The sequence below is a fragment of the Phoca vitulina genome, unplaced genomic scaffold (genome assembly GCF_004348235.1).
Source record: "Phoca vitulina isolate PV1807 unplaced genomic scaffold, GSC_HSeal_1.0 scaffold65, whole genome shotgun sequence".
Lineage (NCBI taxonomy): Eukaryota > Metazoa > Chordata > Mammalia > Carnivora > Phocidae > Phoca > Phoca vitulina.
In genome coordinates, this window is record NW_022589768.1 from 9,029,201 (window position 1) to 9,042,859 (window position 13,659).

Below are 13,659 nucleotides of genomic sequence, written 5' to 3' on the forward strand. Positions count from 1 at the left end.
GGAAAACATTCACACGCTGGAAAGCAATGCTGGTTCCTTAGAGGGGAAAACGGTTATGTCATGATTTTTCTGCCAAATTCATTGTTTTCTTCCATGGAAGAATTTCTGCCAAATTCATTGTTTTCTTCCATGGAAGAATTTCACAACCTTTGCAGCAGTGGGAGGCAGATAAGAATAAAAATGCCTTTGGCCCATGTCTTAGTGACCCTTTAGTCTGTGCCCTGAGCCTGTGAAGGTCACACAAAGACCCACTTTCTGGACAGAAGGAAACTTCAAGGTTAAACACACAATGGCGTGATTCTGGGAGGGAGAGTTTGTTGCCTGTTTGCCTTTTTTTTTTTTTTTTTTTAAGAAAAGGAGTATTCTGCACAGTCCTAGTAACTTATCCTTAAGGCCTGTTAAAGAGTGATCTGCTTCCCCATACTCCCTCCCAACCCTGAGGATTGGGGGAACAGGTCAACGAGGCTGGGTCACCCTTCCAAGATTTCAGACATTAGACAGAGTGGGACCCCCACCCAGGAACCCCACTTCCCACCTCTGCTTCCTGCACACCTGTTATTCTCCTGAGTCTCCCACACTAGCCCTGCCCTGGCCTCTGCCTGCTTGATCAAAGACACTCCTCTTTGCAATATATTATCTAATACTGAGCAATAGAGCCGGCAGTAAAAATAAAGATAATGAGTTAAACTAAAATAAAATAAAATAAAAATCTAGCACTTAGACATCATGGCTTCCCACAACCGACAGAGGAATCCTATGGTATCAGTGGTCTGGGACTCACCAGCCCCAGGGCAAATCCATGGCAGGGGGGACCCCCAGCTCCGAGAGACCAGCACAACCACAGGGCAGTCAGCAAGAAGGTGAGGCTAATTGTCACTGATGGGTCATGTCATTTATCCTTCCCAATCATGTTTTCTTCTAATCACCTTTTGGCTTCTTCAGCCCCTCTCTTCTGTAACCCCACATAATCTGGTAACCGTGGATTTAAGAAGGAACACATTGAAGGGCGCCTGGGTGACTCATTCGGTTAAGCATCTGCCTTTGGCTCAGGTCATGATCTCAGGGTCCTGGGATCGAGTCCCGCATCGGGCTCCCTGCTCAGCGGGGAGTCTGCTTCTCCCTCTCCCACTGCCCCTCCCCCTGCTTGTGTTCTCTCTCTCTCTCTCAAATAAATAAATCTTTAAAAAACAACAACAAAAAAAAGAAACACGTGGAAAGTGTTACTGGGAACCCCAAGGCAGTGTGCCAAATCTAGGAGTCACAGCGCGTAGGGCCTGGGTTGGGCTGGTGCAAAAGGAAAATCAGTCCTGGGAGTGTGGGGGGTAGTACAGTAGCCACATCAAGGGGGTCAGAAGAGAAGGAAGCATGAAAAGAAAGAATGAGGATCTTCCAAGCAAAGTACCCAGCTTCGTCCTAGACCACAGGCCAGGTCTGTTAGGTGACCCTGCATTTCTGATTTGCACGGCACTTCTGTTTTGGGGAGTTCACTGCAGAGGTAATGATCCATTAGATCATAGTTTTACGAGGGACACATGAGAGGTGGGGAGGGGCAGGCAGCAGGCAGACCAGTCAGGAGGACATGAGGTGACAAGGGCAACAGATAAAATGGTGGCATGGAGGGAGAAAGGAGAAAGACGGGTTGAAGGAAAGCTTGCAGCCTGGCTACTCAAAGCATGGGGCTCCCACCAGCACCTTCACAGTTTCCCAGGAGCCAAGCAGAAGCATAGACTCTTAAGTCCCATCCCTGGCCTGCTGAATCAGAACTTTTATTCCAGCAGATAATTCATATGCACATGGATGTTGGAGAATAATTGGTTTAGAGGACACCGTCAGTATGGCTTGGTTACTCTCTGATGTTGAGAAGATTCAAGGTGAGTCCCAGATCCAAACCCTCTAGAAGATACCTAATGGCATAACAGCATAACAAATAACTATGAATCCAAACAGTCACATTATATGGCAGGAAACACACGGCAAATGTCATATTAGTCAAAGAGGTGAGGCTGATTCCTGAGTAACGAGAAAAGACTTCTTTCTTTTCAGCTCCTAATTGGGGATCAATACATCGTGCAGTGTGGGGTGCCATTAGCAGATAAGGTTTGAGACCCAGTGTTCTAAAGAGGTCAGATTCAAGTCCTTAGGTAATAAGTCACTTTTTTTTTTTTTTAATCAAAGGGGTATGGTAGCAAGGATGGAAAAGCGAGGTGAAGGTTGTAAGCAAAGTTCACAAGATTTGATGACAGACTAGTTGTGAAGAGCAAAATAAACAGTCAGTGATGGCCTGAAATGTTTAGTCAGGGTAAATGGGAGAAGAAGAAAGCCATTAATCACCCAAGGAAGGAAACTGAGGTGTTTAGAGAAGATAATCATTTTGATCTGGGACATGCTGATCTCAAGATGATGGGCACAGAGCTACATGGAACTTTTCAGAATCATGCTAGAAGCACAGATACAGAATTCTAGAGAGATCTGGAGCTGGGGATATATCCTCAGGAGTCACTACAGTAACAATGATCATAATGAAGCCACGAGAACAGGTAATATCTATGAAGAAACGCATCAGGAACAGAGTACAGGGTTGGCCCCCAAAGCATCTATGCTAAAGGTCTCAGAGAATGTGCGGTCAAGGAGGTAGGAGGAGAGGGGGTGAGGGGGTTCTGCTTTGAAACAAAAAGTTCTCTAGATTTTCTAGGCACAGTGTTTTTTGGACTGCAAGTTGTGACCCAGTAGTTGATTGTAAAATCAATCTAATAGGTTTTGCCTAATTTTGTTAATGAAATTGTATCAACTGGAATAAAATAGATCAGAGCTGTTTCATGTAGGGAAGGTCAGCCGTGATCTGAGAAACTTTTATTTCAATGCACATACACACCTGTGTGCATACTGGGAATGTGATGTAAATGTTTTCCTTTTTTAAAAAAAGCTTATAAAAATGTTGTTTACGCTGTGAATTGTGTAATACTGATGAATCACAGACCTGTACCCCTGAAACAAATAATACATTATATGTTAATTTTTTAAAAATTAAAATAATAAAAAAACACCAAAAGCACAAGAAAGAAGAGAAAATTAGGTAAATTGGAGTATGCCAAAATTTTAAAACTTCTGTCCTGAAAATGATAACCAGCCAAAAGTGAAAAGATAGTCCACAGAATGAGAGGAAATATTTGCACATCATATATCTGATAAAAACCTTGTAGTCATAATATATAAAGAATCCTTACAACTCAGTAATAAAAACACTAATTATCCAATTTTTTAAAAAATGCTGTTTAATGTATAGTGTCCATATAAGATCTGAACAAAGAACAAACGTCTGGAATCAACTAATGAACTGATGAGCAAACACAAAGTATTTGATCTCCCAGATGGTGGTGGGATCCAGGCACCAAACCACTAATGTGAATGTCACTCCGAGGCTCTGCATTTTTGGTCTATCTGGTGGGCAAATGTCTAGAGTTCTGGTCCACTGTATGAGCATATCTCTCTGCTTCTCTTCTGCTCTGTTGGTGTAACTAAGAATGTAAAACCCATCAGAAATGAGGTTATCTACTTTGTCAACTGGTGGCTATACATAAAAAAAAAAAGCAAAAAATTTAAGCAGCTAAAGTCTAAATGAGTTAGATAATACTCAGTTACTTCTACTCTAAGAAACCAAGCCCACTGCATGGAGTAGGTGAACTGGGGCCCCAAAATTAGTGTCTTTGGGGTTTCGGACTGCCTCCCAATGCGTGTGGACACTCAGCACCCACGGCTCCAGTAATTCCTCTGATTCTATAGAAGAGGACTTTTTGAGAGGACTTATTTTCTCAAAGTTTAAACCCATACCATCACCCCATGTTGTTTGCACTCCCCATTGGGATGTCCATGTGGGGTTGAAAGTAGAAATGCCAAAACGTCCTCCTCCATCAATGTTCCTTCACTGTACGTCACTGAATGGGTTATGTAATAGATTTTTACAGAACATCCTGCTCCAAGAAAACTACAACACTATCCAAAGGCAAAGTGGCAAGCCTTCACCCTATCCATTTTCACAAGGGGGTGGGATAACTCAGTCAAGATGCTAGCGGTCAGAGGTCACTTCCACACTTCTCCTCAGAAAAAAGCTAAACTTAAACCACTGGGAAATTCATAAATATTCTTTTATCACGAATTGAGCAAAAAGCCACAGAATTTTAAGAATTTAATTTACTTCTTCAAGTAGAAATAAATTTTAAGAGCCTTCATACTAGTCTTCAGTAATTTGTCACCACTCTTTGGGGAGCCCATATAAATGCCAAGCCCTGTGCTAAGTGTCCTACGTACATGATTACACATCACAGTTAATCTTCACGGGAACACCAGATGGTGAAATCACCAGTCCTGTTTTACAACGGAAACAGTGACACTCACGAAGGGTAAAGTTCCATGTTCCCATAGCTAGCAAGAGGCAGTGCTGAGATACAAGTCTACATCTGTCAGACTCTAGATCTAGTGCCCTAGAGATCTAGTGATCTCTCTGCATTCAACATAGTTCTAGAAAGAGTCTAAGATAGCTCGTAGTTCAATTTCTTCATCATTTATTTATTTTTATTTTTATATTTATTTGAGAGAGAGAGAGAGCATGAGCAGGGGGTAGGGGGTGGGCAGAGGAAGAAGCAGACTCCCGGCTAAGCAGGGAGCCCAATGAGGGGCTCGAACCAACCCTGGGATCATGACCTGAGCCAAAGGCAGATGCTTAATTGACTGAGCCACCCAGGCACCCCAATTTCTTCATCATTTAAATAAGGACTGTTACAGTTCAAGAGGTCAGTTACGTGACGGGTATGAGGTCACATCATAGGATTAATGTGTCACGGGGCCAATGAAACAAACACTTTTTCAGCTTGAGTCCAGTGCTTGCCTTAGGGTTCTAACCATTTAGCTGAAGCTTGAGTGGATTTTGATGTTCAGAGGTAGTCATGGTGACAAGGACAGAGAACTCTATTGGTAGCAAGCCACAGAGGTCTGTGAATGCCAGAGCTGAGCTGCTGAGTGAGGAATTACAGGGCTTGGGTTTGAAGCTTGGAGCTGCCACTTTTGTGGTCTTGGGTTCTGGGCTTACTTGATTGCCTCAAATCTCAGTTTCCACATCTGCAAAGTGGGTATAATAAGATCTAACCTATGGGACAGTGTGAAGAGTGAGAGAAAGCAGAGATTAAATTAAGTCAAATTAAATTAAAATCTACCCCAGTTCCTGAAACATAATATGGACTTGAATGGCATCACTGACAGAACTAAGTGAGGAAATGAAGGTTCATCTCTATGTGTTTGCAGATGGTGAGCCTGCAGGATTGTCATTTGCCAGTCAGGAGAGGTCCCTAGAGAAAAATGAATCCCCATTCCCAGTACATGGAGGAACAAAATGACCAAATTCTCTCTTGGAAGTGAAATATTCTGTAACTCAGACGGCCTAGATCTAGAAATTGTTTATCTATATTGTTGTATAATAAATTACCACAAACTTAGCAGTTTCAAACAGCACTCACTTATTATCATACAGTTTCCATGGGGCAGGCATCCATGGCTTAGCTAAATTCTCTGTTTATGGTCTTATAGGCTGTAATCAGATGGAAACTTGGCCAGGGCTGAGTCTCCATCTGAAGGCTCCACTGGGGAAGTGTCTGTTTCCCCACTCAAACGGGCTGTGAGCAGTATCATTTCATTGCAGCAATAGCCCTGAGGCCCCTGGTTTCTTGTTGTCTGTTGGCTGAAGACCATTCTCAGCTTCTAGAGGCTACCTGCAATTTCTAAACACCACTCACCGCTCCTTGCAATGTGGGCTTCCGCATCATGACCACTTTCTTCATCAATAGGAAGTTACCATAGTGAGTGTGTAAACAAGACAGAGTCTTACATAACACAACATAATCACAGGACAAACATGCCCTCACTTTTCTCATATTCTATTGGTTAGAAGCAAGTCCCAGGTCTCACCCACACTCAAGGGGAGCAGAATACCAGGAGATGGGGATCATGGGATGGACAGTATCTTCAGTTCCACACAGCACACAAAGCTTCTTGCAATCTTTAGCATTCAGATACCAGGATCCTAATAGTCTCCTCACCAAGCCATGACCGTCCCTAGTCCTCCCCTTTCCAGAGAATAGAATACTACTTTCTGAGAAACTGAGCATGCATCTTCCTCACCTACCTGACCTTACCACCTACATGTGGGCACACTCTCAAACTCCCCCATTTTGATGTCTAGAGTATTCTTAAGTTGTCCATTCCTTTTGATTTCTGTTGTTTCCACCCTAGTCCAAGTGCATGGGGGTCTAGGACCTCACTGAGAAATTTAATGTCTAGGGTTTCTAGAGTTATTAGCCCTTGGTTGAAATTTACAGTTTAATTTCCTGCATAATAAAAATGCAAATGGGTTGCATGATCATTTTAGAAAAATTAGAAAATACAGTTAAGCATAAAGAAATGGAATAAATGAAAATCACCTGAATATCTCTCCCCTAACTACTGCCATAACTCCAGAACAAATCTATCCATATCCACTCTAGGCCCCCTTCAAATTGTTCTTCAAGCTGCAACTAGGGGGATCTTCTCAAGAATATCTGGTTAGGGTACCCTCACATTGCTAACCCACACCCAATCTTGCTCTTGGATGAAAATCCAAATCTGAAACATGGTCCAGGAGGATCTACCAAGTCTGGCTGATGCCACCCCTCCACCCAGCCTTGTCTCACATCACTCTCTTGTACGGTCTGTATTTCTGCCCCTTTGGCCCTTTGCCAAGCCTTGGAACATGTTCCCATCACTTATCCTTTGTCCTTGCTAATGCCACAGCCTAAAAGGCTCTGGACCTTCCCTCTTCCTTCACCTGTAGCTCATACCTCATCCTTCAAATCCTAATTTGGTTCTCACCTCCTCTGGGAAGGCTTCCCTGACCGCTAGTCTAGGCCCAGGTTCTTTATCAGTGTGTTTATCCTTTTCCCCCCTTTTCTCATTGCACAATTTGATTTGTGATTATTCACTCAGTTGTGTGATTATTTTATTAATGTCTGTCTCCTCTTCCAGTCTGCAAACTCCAGAAAACAGGAAACTTTCGTTTTGCATTATTCTACCCCCACCATGTAATAGTATTTGAATAGAGAGCACCATCAAATATTCGTTGAACATTTTCCAAAAATTAGGCTCTGGCCCAGGAGCTTTATATATGCTATTCATTCATCCAACAGATATTTATTGAGCACCTACTATGTGCTGGGATAAATGGATAAAGCAAAAATTTTTGCACTCAAAAGGGTTGAGTTAGTGTGAAAAAAATAGTTAATAGATAATATATTTTTGAATAATACATTACATTTGTTTTCTAAAATGTGATAAATGCTAAGGGAAAAAGAGGAAAAGTAAAAACAGGGTAAAGACATCAGATGTGCCAGTATGGATTAAGATCTAAGAGACTGTCTAAAATAGGCCTCCTAGTGAAGGCAACATCTCTGAACAAAGACGTAAAGGAGGAAAGGAAGTTGCCATACAAATATCAGAAGGAGCCTGTTCAGATGCTCTGAATGACAACAGGCTGATTTGTTCAAGGAAGAGCATGCTGGACAGGACTTCTGGAGCCAAAGAGGGGAGCTGGAGCTGAGGGGAGGAATGGGGACCATTCATGCAGGGCCTGGAAAGCATGGCAAAGGCCTTCACTTCTCTCTGAGCAAAGCATTCCCTACAGGATTTTGAGCAAATGATCTAACATGTTTTAGGGTTTCTCTGGCTACTCTATTTTTTGAAAAGTAAATGAAAAAGGACTCTAGGGAAGCAAGAGTAGAAACCAGACACAGACCAGAAGAGAAACCAGTAGGAAGCTACAAGGAGCAAACCAAATAGAGCAAACTAAAAGGATTGCATACCATGGTCAAGTGGGATTTATCCCAGGAATGCAGGATTGGTTTAACATCTGAAAATCAACTAATGTAATAATCCACCATAATAACAGAATAAAGGATAAAAACCAAATTATTGTCTCAACAAACACAGGAAAAGCATTTGATGAAATCCATCACACTTTCATGATAAAAACACTCACCACATTAGGGATAGAAGAGAACTTTCTGCACCTGATAAAGGGATCCACTTAAAACTCATAGCTAACATGATACATATAGAGAAAGACTGAATGCTTTTCCCCCCACAATTAGAAGCAAGATAAGGATAGCCATCCTCACTCACCACCTCTGTTCAACATTGTACTGGAGGTTCTGGCCAGGGCATTTAGGAATGAATGAGTGACTGGCATACAGACTGGAAAAGAGGAAGTAGAATGATCTCTATTTACAAATGGCTTGGTTTTGTATATACAAAGTCTTAAAGAATCCACCAAAAAAACTATCAGAACAAGTTCTGCAATGTGGCCATGAAAAAAAAAAAATCAACATACAAAAGTGAATTGTATGGAATATTACTCAGCCATCAAAAGGAATGAAATCTTGTCATTTGCAAAGACATGGATGGAACTAGAGGATATTATGCTAAGCAAAATAAGGCAATCAGAGAAAGACAATTATATGATCTCACTCATATGTGGAACTTAAGAAACAAAACAGATGAATATAGCTAAGGGAAGGGAAAATAAAAGAAGATAAAAACAGAGAGGGAGGGAAACCATAAGAGACTCTTAACTCTAGTAAACACAGAGGGTTGCTGGAGGGGAGGTGGGTGGGGGGTATGGGGTAACTGGGTGATGGGCATTAAAGAGGACATCTGATGTAATGAGCACTGGGTGTTATATGCAACCGATGAATCACTGATTTCTACCCCTGAAACTAATAATATACTATATGTTAACTAAATTGAATTTATTTTTTTTTAAGATTTTAATTATTTATTTGACAGAGAGAGAGAGAGCACACAAGCAGGAGGAGCAGCAGAGGGATAGGGAGAAGCAGGCTCCCCGCAGAGCAGGGGGAGCCCAATGTGGGACTTGATCCCAGGACCCCAGGATCATGACCTGAGCCGAAGGCAGTTGCTTAACCAACTGAGCCACCCAGGCGCCCTTAATTGAATTTAAATTAAAAAAAATTTTTAAAGTCAACTTTAGTTTGTATACCAGCAATGAGTAGTTCAGAAATGAAAATTTTAAAAAAGCAATCTCACTTATAATGGCAGCAAAAAGAATAAAATTCTCAGTAATAAATTTAACAAAAGAGACCAAAGGCTTTTACACTGAAAAATAGAAAACGTTGAAAAAAAAATTTTTTTAAGATTTAAATATACAGAAATTACCTAAATTTCAGCTGTTACCAAACTACTGCTATGAACCCAAAACAAGTGCATCCATATACACTCCAGGTCTCCTTTAAACTGTTCTTCAGGATACAGCTAGAGTGATCTTCTCAAGAGGAGCACCGATATATTTTGAACTTAGAGCTAATAGGACTTCTTGACAGCTTAGTAGAAGTAACATTAGCTCAGTTATTTCTCATAAGGATCCCCATTTTAAAGAGGAAGAAACTAATCATGGTACATGAACCTGGCTGAAGGAATGTTAGCAGCAGAGCTGGAATTTGGCCTGAGTCAGTTGGACCCCAACATCCCAGCACTTAACCCCAACACTGGGCCCAGAGAGCTTTCAGAAAGAAGGAAGAAAGTGGTCAGAAAGAAGGAAGGAAGCAGTCCTAATAATTTAACCCTAAAGCCTCTCTAGAGCTGGCTGCCTGGGATATGGGGGTGTAGCAGCAGAAACAGAAAGTGGTCGGGGGCGGGGGAGTTAGTTAATAACAATAACAGGTGGATAAAGCAGGAGGACGTTGACAAGGGATAGAACACATTGCCTGCAGAGCACAGGCGCCCAGAACACCATCTGGTACAGTCCCGGCCTCCTGCCTGGCTTGAGAGGGAGTAGCAGGATGGATAAAAGCACACACACACACACACACACAGGGCTGGGTTACCAAGGAAAATGAATGGCAAACGGATCTTGCCAATCACCATTTTCAAGGGAGAGACAACAAAACAGAAATGCAAACCAAGATGGCCCCTGCATCATGAAAGAAAAGAAAAACCATGAACACGTAGTGCAAAGGTTGAGCCCATCCTGTGCCCAGCATGGTATGTGTACCTCTCTCTCGGGGGGGGGGGGGGGGGAGGAGGGAAGAAGAAACAAGCCCCGCCCTCCAGCTCTATCCAGATGCTGCCAAAGACAGCTTGTGGGAGCCATCATCCATCACTGAAAAAAAAAAGATTTTTTTAAGATTTTATTTATTTATATGACAGAGAGAGACAGCCAGAGAGGGAACACAAGCAGGGGGAGCGGGAGAGGGAGAAGCAGGCTTCCCGCGGAGCAGGGAGCCCGATGCGGGGCTCGATCCCAGGACCCTGGATCATGACCTGAACCGAAGGCAGATGCTTAACCATATGAGCCACCCAGGCGCCCCCATCACCGAAAAATTTTTATAAGAGAAATTGAAACCCAGACCTCAGCCTGGCTTGGTGAGTAATGCTCAGCAGGGAGTGTGACAGAGGGGTGGCCTCTGCCTGGGCCAGGGAACCAGGAGCACAGCACCGCATCAGGGCTGGGAGGACCCCACCCGGCCTGGTCTGTCAGAAGCAGCAGCTCTGCAAAGCAGAAACAGTGTTAAAGTACTTCCAAATCCGGGCACAACAGCATGAGGATCAAGGTCTCAGGCAAAAGCTTTGGAGACTCCCCAAGGCCAGGACGAGGAAGACTAACGCCTGAGGGGGAAGGCGAAGGGTGGGGACTCCAATAAGCTCTCACATACCAGGGAGTCTTTCTCTCCATAGGGGTGTAACTCTCAGGTTAGCCCTTAAAGCAAATATTACCCTTGAGCTTTCTTAAATTATTCATGAAGTAAAATATACAGGGATGTGCGACTATAATCCTACACTGTAACACATATATAAATGTATAATGAGTACAGTATGTAATCATGCACATATATGCAAAATAAAATGTTACAGAGTGTTTGCTATATTGCTGCAGTACAAGAGTTTCTATATCACACATTTGGTCAAATCCATGTGATAAGTCCACTCTAGAAATACCTGGATGCACAAAAGGAGAAACGGGATCCCTGTCTCACTGCAGAGCACAGAGCAGCGACCCAATAGATAGTTCCTAACTTCGTGAATGCATAAAAATGTACCTGATTTTGCTCCAGCTAAAGGACAGAACAAAGACAAGCCTGACCATTACGGACTGTTTGGCTGAGGTACAACAAGGGAGCCCCGTGCTCGGTACCAAGACTCAGCACCCCCAGCACCGATACAACCAGTACTGCAAAAGGTGGTCATTCACAACAAGACAAATACTGTATGATTCTGTCCACTCATATAAGCCACCTGTTATGGGCAAATTCATAAGCAGATTCAAGGCAGTCTGGGGCTGGAGAGCTATTCCTTAATGATTACAGAGTTCTGTTTAGGGTAATGAAAAAGTTTTAGCGATAGGCAGTGGTAATGCTTGCGTAACATTGGGAATATAATTAAGGCCACTGAATCGTACACTCGAAAATGGTAAAAATGGTAAATTATATGTTATGCACATTTTACTACAAAAAAAAATAGTTGTCATTGGATCTGATAATGAGTCATCTCTCTTCAAAAAACCACTTAGGTCTTTTAGGAAAGGAGGGGTAAAGAGTATGCAAAGGTATGCAAAGTGCTCCCTCTCTTGGCAGGACATAGGAATAGCACCAGAAAAGTTCACCCATCCACCTAGGCCAGTGATTCCCCAACGGGAGTGAGCATCAGAGTCCTCTGAAGGGCTTGTTAAAACAGGGTGCTGGGTCACAACCCCAGAATCTCTCCCTCGGAAGGTCCGGGCTGGGGGCCTCAGAAATCACACTTCAACTTCTCAGGTGCTGCTGATGCTGGTCTCCGAATCACATTTGCACAACACAGACCCAAGCCGTGGGTGCTCAGTAGACGTGGCTGAGGGCCAAGTACTCCCAGGCCATCTGCCTTTCAGGCCAAATGCTCAGGACCCTCAGTGACGCCTCCTAGTGGTGCCACAATTGCTGGACCTCCAAGCAAAGATTCATAAACATCCTTCTCTCTGAACTAAAACTAAGGACTTAACACCTAAAAGGAGATCCATGAGTTTTCAGAGCCTCTTTCCAAACTAGAGATTGACGTTCAGATAGCAGAGGCCCTTATTCATTTATGTCTGTCTCAAAGCCTCACTGTGACTTGGTGCTTATTTCTTGACTGACAGGATTGATGCCTATGATTCCCAACATCCTTAGAGTATTTATCTCTTCTAGAAATTGGGGTCTTCATTAAAACTCAGATGATAGGGGTACCCGGGCGGTTCAGTTGGTTGGGTGCCCAGCTCTTGATTTCAGCTTGGGTCATGATCTCGGGGTCATGGGACCAGCCCCACATTGGCCTCCACACTCAGTGGGGAGTCTGCTTGAGGATTCTCTCTCTCCCTCTACCTCTGTCCCTCCCCACCCTGCTCTCTCTGTCTCCCTCTGTCTCTCACTCTCTCACTCTGTCTCTCTAAAATAAATAAATCTTTAAAAAAATAAAAATTACAAAATTAAACTCAAATAATAGGGGCAATCCCATTTCTTTAAAGGATCTGGGTTTATTACCAACAAATCCAACATTAGTTATAATCTCCTAGAGAACTCAAGACACGAAATGGCTACTTGAAATTCCCCTCCACACATCATGGTCTGGTGTTTTCCCGTTTTCCCACAGGTTTGAACAGGCAGTCCTCTAGAAAGCCTTCCCTCCCTTTGTCTTCTCCCATCTAGCAAACTCCTACCCACCTCCCCACATCCAGCTCAGGTTCCATCCTCCATAAAGTTCTCCCTCTGACTTCCCATCACACTTTCTCTTACTGCAGCATTTTTATGCTAACACAGACATGATCTATTTGTATATTTAGCTCCACATTTGGCCCGAAGCCCTTGGAGGACACAAACTATATTATGATCTTTGATGTTTGAACACTTACCATAGGGCCTGCTCCATAGTCATTTTTAAATACAGATTTGGTGTGCAAATAAAGTAATAAGTGAATAGGTTGCAAAAGTCTTCTGCTAAACTTAAATGTACTTTAATTGTAACCCCATATTACCTCTAGAAACCACATATAATAAGTGTCACAAAGAAAACTTTTTTTTTTTTTTTTTAAAGAATACCAGGAGTGAGTTGGAGTGGTGGGAGGAGGGCAAAGGGGCAAGGAAGTTACTGAGTGGGTGGGGGGCGGTGGTGCTGCGCAGGTTGCTCAGCTCTGCTGAGAACGGGGACATGGCCTAAGGATTCCTCCAGGGAAGTCAACAAGCTTGTAGTAGAGCCTACAGCAAAGCTGCAAGAGCGACCAGTGAAGCCCACCTGCTTTGTCTGACTCCCTCTAGAGAGCTCGGTTATCTTCCCAGACCCCTCACCCACTATAAGCCTCAGCCATCAATCTTCATCCAGAAGTGCCAGGAAAGGTTTGATGGCCTGCCTAGATTGCAAGGTGAAGAAATTTTTCTTCTGTATATAGCTGTGTTTCTATTCCATTTAGAATTACTGAATTATTCATATCTATTGTACCCTAAGCCAGTCTTGACCAAAAGGTTGGATGGGTGGGTGGGTGGACAGAGGGATGGATGGAAAGAGAGCACAACCGATACGGGCTTCTCATGCAAAGTGAACTAATAACATGAATTCACTTTC

The 13,659-nt window shown here is 43.1% G+C and overlaps 1 protein-coding gene across 1 annotated transcript in view; it reads right to left on the bottom strand.

Moving 5' to 3' along the window:
• AGBL1 (ATP/GTP binding protein like 1) overlaps window positions 1-13,659 on the bottom strand; it is a 582,976-nt gene that overhangs the window by 412,313 nt on the left and 157,004 nt on the right. The gene's annotated exons all lie outside the window — the stretch shown is intronic.